This window comes from Suricata suricatta, chromosome 7 (genome assembly GCF_006229205.1).
Source record: "Suricata suricatta isolate VVHF042 chromosome 7, meerkat_22Aug2017_6uvM2_HiC, whole genome shotgun sequence".
NCBI lineage: Eukaryota > Metazoa > Chordata > Mammalia > Carnivora > Herpestidae > Suricata > Suricata suricatta.
Window position 1 is genome coordinate 12951093 of NC_043706.1, and position 8466 is coordinate 12959558.

General features: G+C 42.8%; 1 long non-coding RNA gene across 1 annotated transcript; it reads left to right on the forward strand.

The window, feature by feature from the left end:
• The first annotated feature begins 528 nt into the window (after nt 1–528).
• LOC115296923 lies at nt 529–2089 on the forward strand. Its single transcript, XR_003911144.1, has 2 exons — nt 529–776; nt 1786–2089. It is a non-coding gene; the product is annotated as an uncharacterized LOC115296923 (long non-coding RNA).
• The last annotated feature ends 6377 nt before the right edge of the window (nt 2090–8466 follow it).

An 8466-nucleotide genomic window follows, 5' to 3' on the forward strand; every position in this document is an offset into this window, starting at 1 on the left:
AGGACTCGGGCTGGGGGCAAGAGGATTTGATTCTGCAGCTCTGGAAGGTGGATTTGGTAGTGTCTCCTTCCCTCCCAGCGGGGACGGGGTGGCTGTGATATAAAGGGTCTGTCTATTGTGCTTCAGGATGTCAAGTGCCCTTTTCCTGTGACTTGTGGGGATTCGCTGTGGTTGCCATAGAGACCAAGTGAATCCAAGTTCAACCACGAGAGCGAGGCCTTTTTATTTCAGAGAGACATATTTTGAAAAGGAAACCAGTATGCGAGATAGTAAGGTGACTCATCTTTCATTAGCATGGCCAAGCACGCTGAAGCCTTCCCTTCACGATCTTAGTGGATGTGATCCCAAGAAGCCCATGTTTGTGAGTGAGTCATGAAATGATTAATGCATTCTCCCTACCCACCCAGCACCTGGCCTCAAAGAATTCTTTTCTTCCAGAATTTTAAGGAAGAAAAAATGAAGTTATCGATTTACCTTCTCCACCATACCAAATAAATATATACCTTTTTTTTTTTTTTTTTTTTTTTTTTTACTCCTTCTCAAGCACCAGTTGAGCAGATTGTGATGGAAAATAGTGTTGAAGACCCGGAGCCTACCCGAGGCTCTGCCCTCACTCATCGGTGTGGCTTTGGGTAAAATTGCTCTGGGTTTCAGCATCTCGATCTGCAGCATGAGGGGTAAGGTGTGTTGATATCTGAGATTCCTTCCAAACCTAAGAACTTGACATCCCTTTTGAAGTGGGCTCTCCTCTCAACCGTGACAAATACCTTAATCAGGTAGGTTCCTTAGTGTCTGTCTTCCCAACTAGAATGCAAGCTGATGTACTGGGTATGCAACTCAGGTTTATTTGATGAATGAATGAATGAATGAATGAATGAATGAATGAATGAATGAATCCAGCTTCAAGATTAATGTGCTTTAATGCTCTAGAGATTTTTAAAAATTTTCCTTAATCAGTCTACCTCCAAAAGTAACTGTCCACCTCCCTTCCGTTTCTATGGGCAGCAACTTCGGAACCAAGAGCGGGAGCTACCTTTGCTTCCTGCTGGCATCCCCAGCCATACTTTGTCCCTGGGTTGCAGACACCTTTGACAATTCCGGGAACCAGGACTTCTGTGTCTTGGCCTCTTCCTGAGACAAAATCATATCAATGAAAAAATAATCCGCAGGCTAGTCTTCAGTAGCATCCCGACTCAGGCTCAAAGATTTAAACGTCTTTCTGCCAGCATTTTCAAAGCTCCTTTCTTCCCCGGTTACAGACACTGAGTCACCTGCATGAGTCTGAGCTCAAAAGAAAACAAAGTGATCTCAATTCCTTTCCAGCCATTTCTGGAGAATTCCAGAGAGGAAGGGAAACCATACTGCAGAGAAAGAAGGAAGCAGACAGTGGAGGCCAGAAGGGACTGGGTTGAATTCTGGGTCCCTGAGCAGGTGCTCTTGGGCTCCCCTGGGCTCCCCTCTCTACACGGTGTATTGCCCTGGAAATGTCTCCGCCTGCCCCCTATATGAACCTTCTCTCTGCAGTGTTCACAGAGTCTGGGAGACTGGAATGTGAATTTTCTAGATATGTCATAAGGAAAAGTGCACTTTCTTCCTGAGACCCTCTCCTGCCCTAGCCTACAGGGACCACCTGACCTCATGGCCATCACTTCTTCCTGGGCTCTGTCTGTCCTTCCTCAGAAAGGAGGGATGAGCTAATTTGTGTGGACCAGTATCTTGCTGTGTGCTATTTCATGTAAGTCTTACAGTATCTGTGGGAAAGGTCTCACTACAGTTGCCTTACAGATGAGGAAGCAGGCTCAGAGAGATCCAGCTGCTCTCCTGGGAAGTGGGAAGTGTCGAGCTCCACAAGTCTGCCACATCTCCAGAGTCAGCAGTCTTCATCCATCCTTCCAGACAATTCCAGAGCTGGCTGGCTGCCCACCATTGGGCACCCGAACTGAGCTCTCATTCTCTGAATTTACTGATATTTCCAGAGGTCGGTGAGCACCAGTGGGTTGTCTTGTGCTTATCATCTTTATGAAGTCAAGTTCAACCCAAGAACCTCTCTGTTCTAAGAAGATTAAAATAAAAAAAGAATCTCTCTCATTCTGATGATTGTTTAAATGGCCTAGTTAACACATTCATTTTTTTTCTTTTTTTGCTTCATTTTGCTTTTCACCATATAACACATTTTCATGATTCAAGATCAAAACCATATAAAAGGGCTTTCTCAGGGCTGTCTCACTTGTATTCCCATCTTCTCTACCCCAATCCCCTCCCCACATCTGTTGTAGGTGACTCAGTTTCTGGTTTACCCTTCCGGGGTTTATTTCTGCAAAAGAACAGAACACATAAACATACATACATGCATGCACAAATGCATCAATAATATATGTGTATATTTATATTCTGATTTCCTCTGACTTCATACACAAATACAGCACATACATCACTGTTTTGCACCTTTTCTCACTTAGCAATGTATCCTGGAGAACACTGTGTGTCTAAAGAAGTCTTTTTCATTCTTTGTATGTGGCTCTCAAGAACACCATTGTGTTCTCATCCCTTACGCTGGTTTATTAACCAAAATCTCACTACTGGACATTTGCATTTCCAATTCTTTGCTATTACAGATAATTCTGCAATGAATGGCTTAGTGCAAACTGGCTTTGTATGAGTGGAGGTGTATTTTGGAAGCTTCTGAGAAGCAGAGTCAAAGGATAACTGCATTTGTAATTTTGTTAGATATCGCTCTGCCCCCTCCGTAAAGGCTGTCCCTTTTTACATTCTCATCTACAACAGGTGACATGTCACATGCTCCAAGACCACTCAACCTGAATGTACTGTCCATTTTTATTACCAATCCCATAGGTGAGAAATATCTCAGTATAATTTTAATCCGAATTTCTATTAGAAGTCTGGTTGAGGGGCGCCTGGGTGGCTCAGTCAGTTGAGTGTCTGACTTCAGCTCAGGTCATGATCTCACGGTTTGTGGATTCGAGCCCTGCGTCAGGTTCTGTGCTGACAGCTCAGAGCCTAGAGCCTGCTTCATATTCTGTGACTCCCTCTCTCTCTGACCTTCCTCTGCTCGTACTGTCTCTCTCTGTTTCTCAAAAATAAATGTAAAAAACATAAAAAAAAGAAGTCCGGTTGACTATTTTTTTCATATGCTCTTTTCTTTTTTTTCCTATGAATTATCTGCTTGTACATGTTGCCCATTTTTGTATCAGTTTTTCTTTTGTTGCTGCTGATGATTTAAGAGCGTTCCAACTCTTAGGAGCTTAGTCCATTATTAAATTGCAAATACTTCTTCCAGTTTGTCATTTGTCTTTTGAGTTTCGCCACACAAAGGATTGTATTTATAGTTGGATAGGCTTGACAATCTTTTCCTTTATATTTTCTGAGTACTGAGTCACAGAAAGATTTTCCAACTGCTACATTGGAAAGTCACCCAAATTTTCTCAGAAAATAAATGAGTTTATGTTTTTCACTGATACCTCTAAAGTCACTTGGCGTTTTCTCTAGTATTTTATGTGATGTATAGATTCATTTATGTATTTTTTCAAAAGACTCTTCAGCTCTCCCAAGAACTTTTATTAAGACGGCAACCTTTCCCCAGATGTTTGAGATGCCACCTTTATCATATCATAAATGTGTCCCGTGTCCCTATCTGGACTCTTAATTCTGGTCTATTTGTCTTTCTATTCATTCTTATTACATTTAAAACATTTTTTTTGATTTTTTAAAAAATTTATTTTTGAGAGACAGAGAGAGACAGTGCAAACAGGGGAGGGTCAGAGAGAGAGGGAGGCACAGAATCTGAAGACAGGCTCCAGGCTCTGAGCTGTCAGCACAGAGCCCGACTCGGGGCTTGAACTCACCAACTATGAGATCATGACCTGAGCCAAAGTCAGAACCTTAACCAACTGAGCCACCCAGTCACCCTCTTACTACATTTTTAATGTGACGACAATAGTATCTACATTTGTAGGTGAAATGCTGTTCTTTACTAATTTCTCTCCTTGTTGTTGCCTCTTGGTATATACCCTGCTTTATTTTTAATGAAGTCAGATTTTGTGTATTTGACAGGCAATGAAGACACAACACACTTCAAATACCAGTAGGGGGATGGGAAGTAGAGACTCTTGAGCCGCTCATTGTCCAAAGGAGAGAGGTACATGGCATGTCTTTCTTAGGGTTCTCTCTGCATGCTGATTATGGGGCTTTCCCCCAAAGCTTCCTTAGTTCTTCTGAAAGCTTTTATGTTGTGTCTTGAATTGACATAGATGACTCACGTTTGACCAGGACACACGTGCCTGTGCTTTTTCTGGATAATTTTCTGACTAAGTCCTTTTTATGATCACTCTGACCATACAGCATCATTCTGTATGTGCTGGTTTTGCAACTTGACCTCCGGCTTCAAACTGAACCAGTATCCAATGATGTCATCAGATCTGGTAGCAGAAGTCTGTTACTCTTACCCCAAGTGTAACTTCTTTCAAATATTCTTTTTCTAACCAACTGAATTGTCCACCCTTTCCATATTCTTCCCTTCTGGCTGGGCCATATTCCATGGGGATTGAAGTGATGTGGATTGAGGTCTGCATCATGTCTCCATCTTGTTCTATGGGCATAAGTCATACTAACAATGCTCTTCAGTGCTGCTAAGTAAGTTCTCTTAGCCACTAGAGCACCCCCCTCTCCTCTCCTCTCCTCCCTCTCCTCTCCCAGTTCTGTGCTTCATTCACTGCCTTACAATTCCACATTTTTACAGGGATTTGTGAAGAAAGTCCTCTTTTTCTTTTGCCTACCCACTTCTGCCAAAACCCTTCTCCTGGAGTTCCACAATTGTCCTGTTCACCCTTGTGATGGATTGGCTTGTGTCCCCCAAAGGATGTGTTGAAGCCCCAACCTCTTGTAGCTCAGAAGGTGACCTTACTTGGAAATAGGGTCATTGCAGATACAATTAGTTACGATGACATCATTCTGCTGTAAAATGTGCCTTTCATCCAATATGACTGGTGTCCTTAAAGGAAGTGAGAGGAACACATAAGGAAATGGCCATGTGACACTGGAGGCACAGACTGAAGGGCATAGCCAAAAAAACAAAGAATGCCAAGGATTGCCAATAAACCACCAGAAGCTGGGACAAGGGAGGAAGGTGGCCTTTCCCTTCTTTGTGTGAAACGCTTTTTATTATTTACATAAAGACTCAACATGGGTTCTTATGAAATGAGGTGTTGTTACAGCTCTAGGTTCCCACAGTGAATTCGGGTCAGTAGAATGTACCTTCAGTCTTGCCAATAGGTAATGGTGCTACTAGAAACAGCCCTCTTTTCTAGCCAGGTGTACTATTGGCTGTTTAATTTTCACCCGGAATTCTACTCACCTATCGTCCCTTCTGTGCCCAAAGCCCCACCTATCCTGGAGGCTCAGTTCAAGCTCCTCTTCCTCCATGGAGCCTATCTTGCCTGGACCAGAGCAAAGTGACCTCTGTCACCTCTGTATTCCTGTAACAGTCTCTGTGCTTCTCAAACATGTAGGGTGTATTCCCTGTGATCTCTTACCTGCTCTCTCCCTCATTTTAACTTGATAGGTACCTTAAAGGCAGCGATGAAACCTCCACCCACATGGTGCAGTGCCTTGCATCATGTCCTGAAAATTAAGGAAACAGACAGAACCGCTCTGAAAGTAGATCATCAATTATAGATGAAATAGGATCCAATGGCCATGAGCAGGAAAGTGAGTAAGAAGGGCTCGTATTGAAAAAGATGAAATCAAACAAAACTGCTTGGAAAGGAAACATCTAAAAGGATGGTTTTCACGATAGGAAATCTAGAAAGAGCCACTAACCAGAGAAAACAGACCAGCTAGTGATGATGGGTCTCTCTGTCTCCACTCAAATTTTATTTTCATTTGGACTACTAGTGCCTTCTCTAGCTCCATGTTTATTGTTTTGATCAATTTTTATACTTTTTTTTTTTGAGAGAGAAATGGAGAGAGACAGAGCACAAGCCGGGGAGGGGCAGAGCCAGAAGGAGACACAGGATCCGAAGCAGGCTCCAGGCCCTGAGCTGTGGATGCAGGGCTCGAACCCACAAGCTGTGAGGTGCGACCATGGCCTGAGCCAAAGTTGGACACTTAACCAACTGAGCCACCCAGGCACCCGTAGACTTTTATTTTTAAAAGTATCTTGAAATTATAAAATTGTATCGCCAGAGAGGACTTTGAGATTTTCTCATTTATTTTGAGGCAGGAGAAAGACCTAGTATTTAGAGCCCATTGTGAATAAAAAGCCAAATCCTGTTTATTGGCTGTGGGATGTTGGGTTACCTTAGTCATCTCTTTGAACTTTGGTCTCCTAACTATAATAATGGGAGAGTAAATGTCTGCCAGGAGTGGTTACTGGGGAGATTGGAAGTATTGTGTGTATCAGTTGGGCATTTACACAAGGCACTCAGAAATGATAGCTTTCTCATATTAACCAGAAAATTCATCTTTGGGGTAAGTTAGACCAACGGTGTTAAAACTGTTCCCTAGTGCCCTGCAAGTGTGAGGATGTGACCCTATATCATCACATCACATCACATCACATGGTGATGCTGGCAGTGGCTAAAGGCTGGCACTTGTTGGCAGAGGTCGGTTCCTCACTCTCCTCAAGCAGGGCAGCCTCCATTTCTGCCATTTTCTATGGTAAAGTTCCAAGGACAATTGCCCCAGTAAGAGAAACTAAGAGTTCAAAAACATGTGCTCTCTTAGTATAGGACAGTGCTTTTCACTAGATGTTTACCAAAGTACATCTGTCTTCGTTCCTGAAACGAAACATTCACTCAGTTAGAACAAAGCCAGTATCAGGAGAAATACACTGGATTTCAATGGGTCATTTGGAAATCCCATGTTAGTTGGGGAAATGATTGTTCTCCTCCAGCAGAGGCTCAGCAAGTGAACTTGCTCCAAAAAAAAAAAAAGTATTGGATTAATGTCTAATAAATACCTAAAGTACACACATCATAGTGTTTTGAAGGAAGAGATGAGGTAAGTGCTAGAAAACCTTTGCTATAAAAACATAGAGCATTATTATGATGTTCGTGCTGTTCCGTCATCTGTGTTTAATTTGTTCTCTCTTATCTTCACCACGCTCCCTGCAATCTGGAGATTAAACCAGAGCTAGAGGCCAAAGGTCATCCAAACAAAACTCAAACCCATAATGGCCAAATAATTCTGACTAATTAGAACAGTAATGTCTAGAAAAGATAGAATAGCAGGGAGGCTGTCTCGTGACTGTGAGGATAGTGACGCTACTGCAGCTGCTCTTCTACTGGTTACTGGTTAAAGATTAGTACCCCCCACCCCGTACTGCGTTAAGTACTCAGATCTTCACAACACCCAGAGAAGAAGGTATCATTATCTCCATTTTACAGACAAGAAAACTGAGGCCCAGAGAGTTTAAGTAATTGCACATTGTCACCTAGTTGGTAAGTGTCTCCTCAATAGTAAGTGGTGGACCGAGAGTCTACCCTAGCTCGCCTGACTCTAAGACGAAGCATCGTGTAACTATGCTACTCTCATTGTCTGGAAGGTGATAATGGCTAATTCTTCCGACATTTTGGACTGGCAGTTTTCCAGTAGAAAAATTAACATAATTCTGTCATTTCTTTCTATTTTAGGGAAATGTAGAAATGTCTTACTGACGGAATAAAATGTTTTTAGGCCTCTAAGTACAATCCAGATCAAAATGGCTGACAGAGTATGTGTATTTTCCTACCTTTCCTCCCAAGTTCCTATCACGACATTGACAAAGATATATAGGGGACGGTGATGTCCATTAGAATCTTGGACAGGAACAGAATGTCATTAGCAGAAATTTCAGGGATCTGGAGAAACATCTGGGAGTCAGGAAGCAGACAGGACCATAGCAGTGTATCAACTGAGAGGGAGACACAAGCCAAAACACACAAGTGAACAGATGTGACCATGATCCTCACCTCCAGAGGCTTCAAGTTTGCAGCCAGTGGGTAAAAAGGATGAACGTGGATCTAGAGCAGTGAACAGGCTAGGTAACTGTACCACCAACAAACCACAGAGTGACTGAGCACTTAGGCCCTCCCTCCTGGCTTCATACACAGACTTGCCTGCTAACTGGAAGCTTGCCTGGGGTGAATCTGCTCGCTTCCGCAGAGCTATCTTCCACTTTCCAATTCCAAAAACTGCCTCCTAAGTAAGCACATCTATGAGTGAGATCCACTCCCTCCAACTATGTTAATTGGCATAGGTCTTTGCTCACATACATAGCCAACAAAGGATCACTAGACATTTGAAGAAAATAAACAAGAGGCAAAGTAAAGACTATTTTGAACACAGGGTGGCCTCTGAGGAAACAGACAAAAGAAGTCTCAAGAGATACCTTGTTATCCTCAGAGTGATTTCACTGGCTCTTGCATCCTTAGGAAGTACTGGCTACCATGGGGGCACATAGGGGATCAA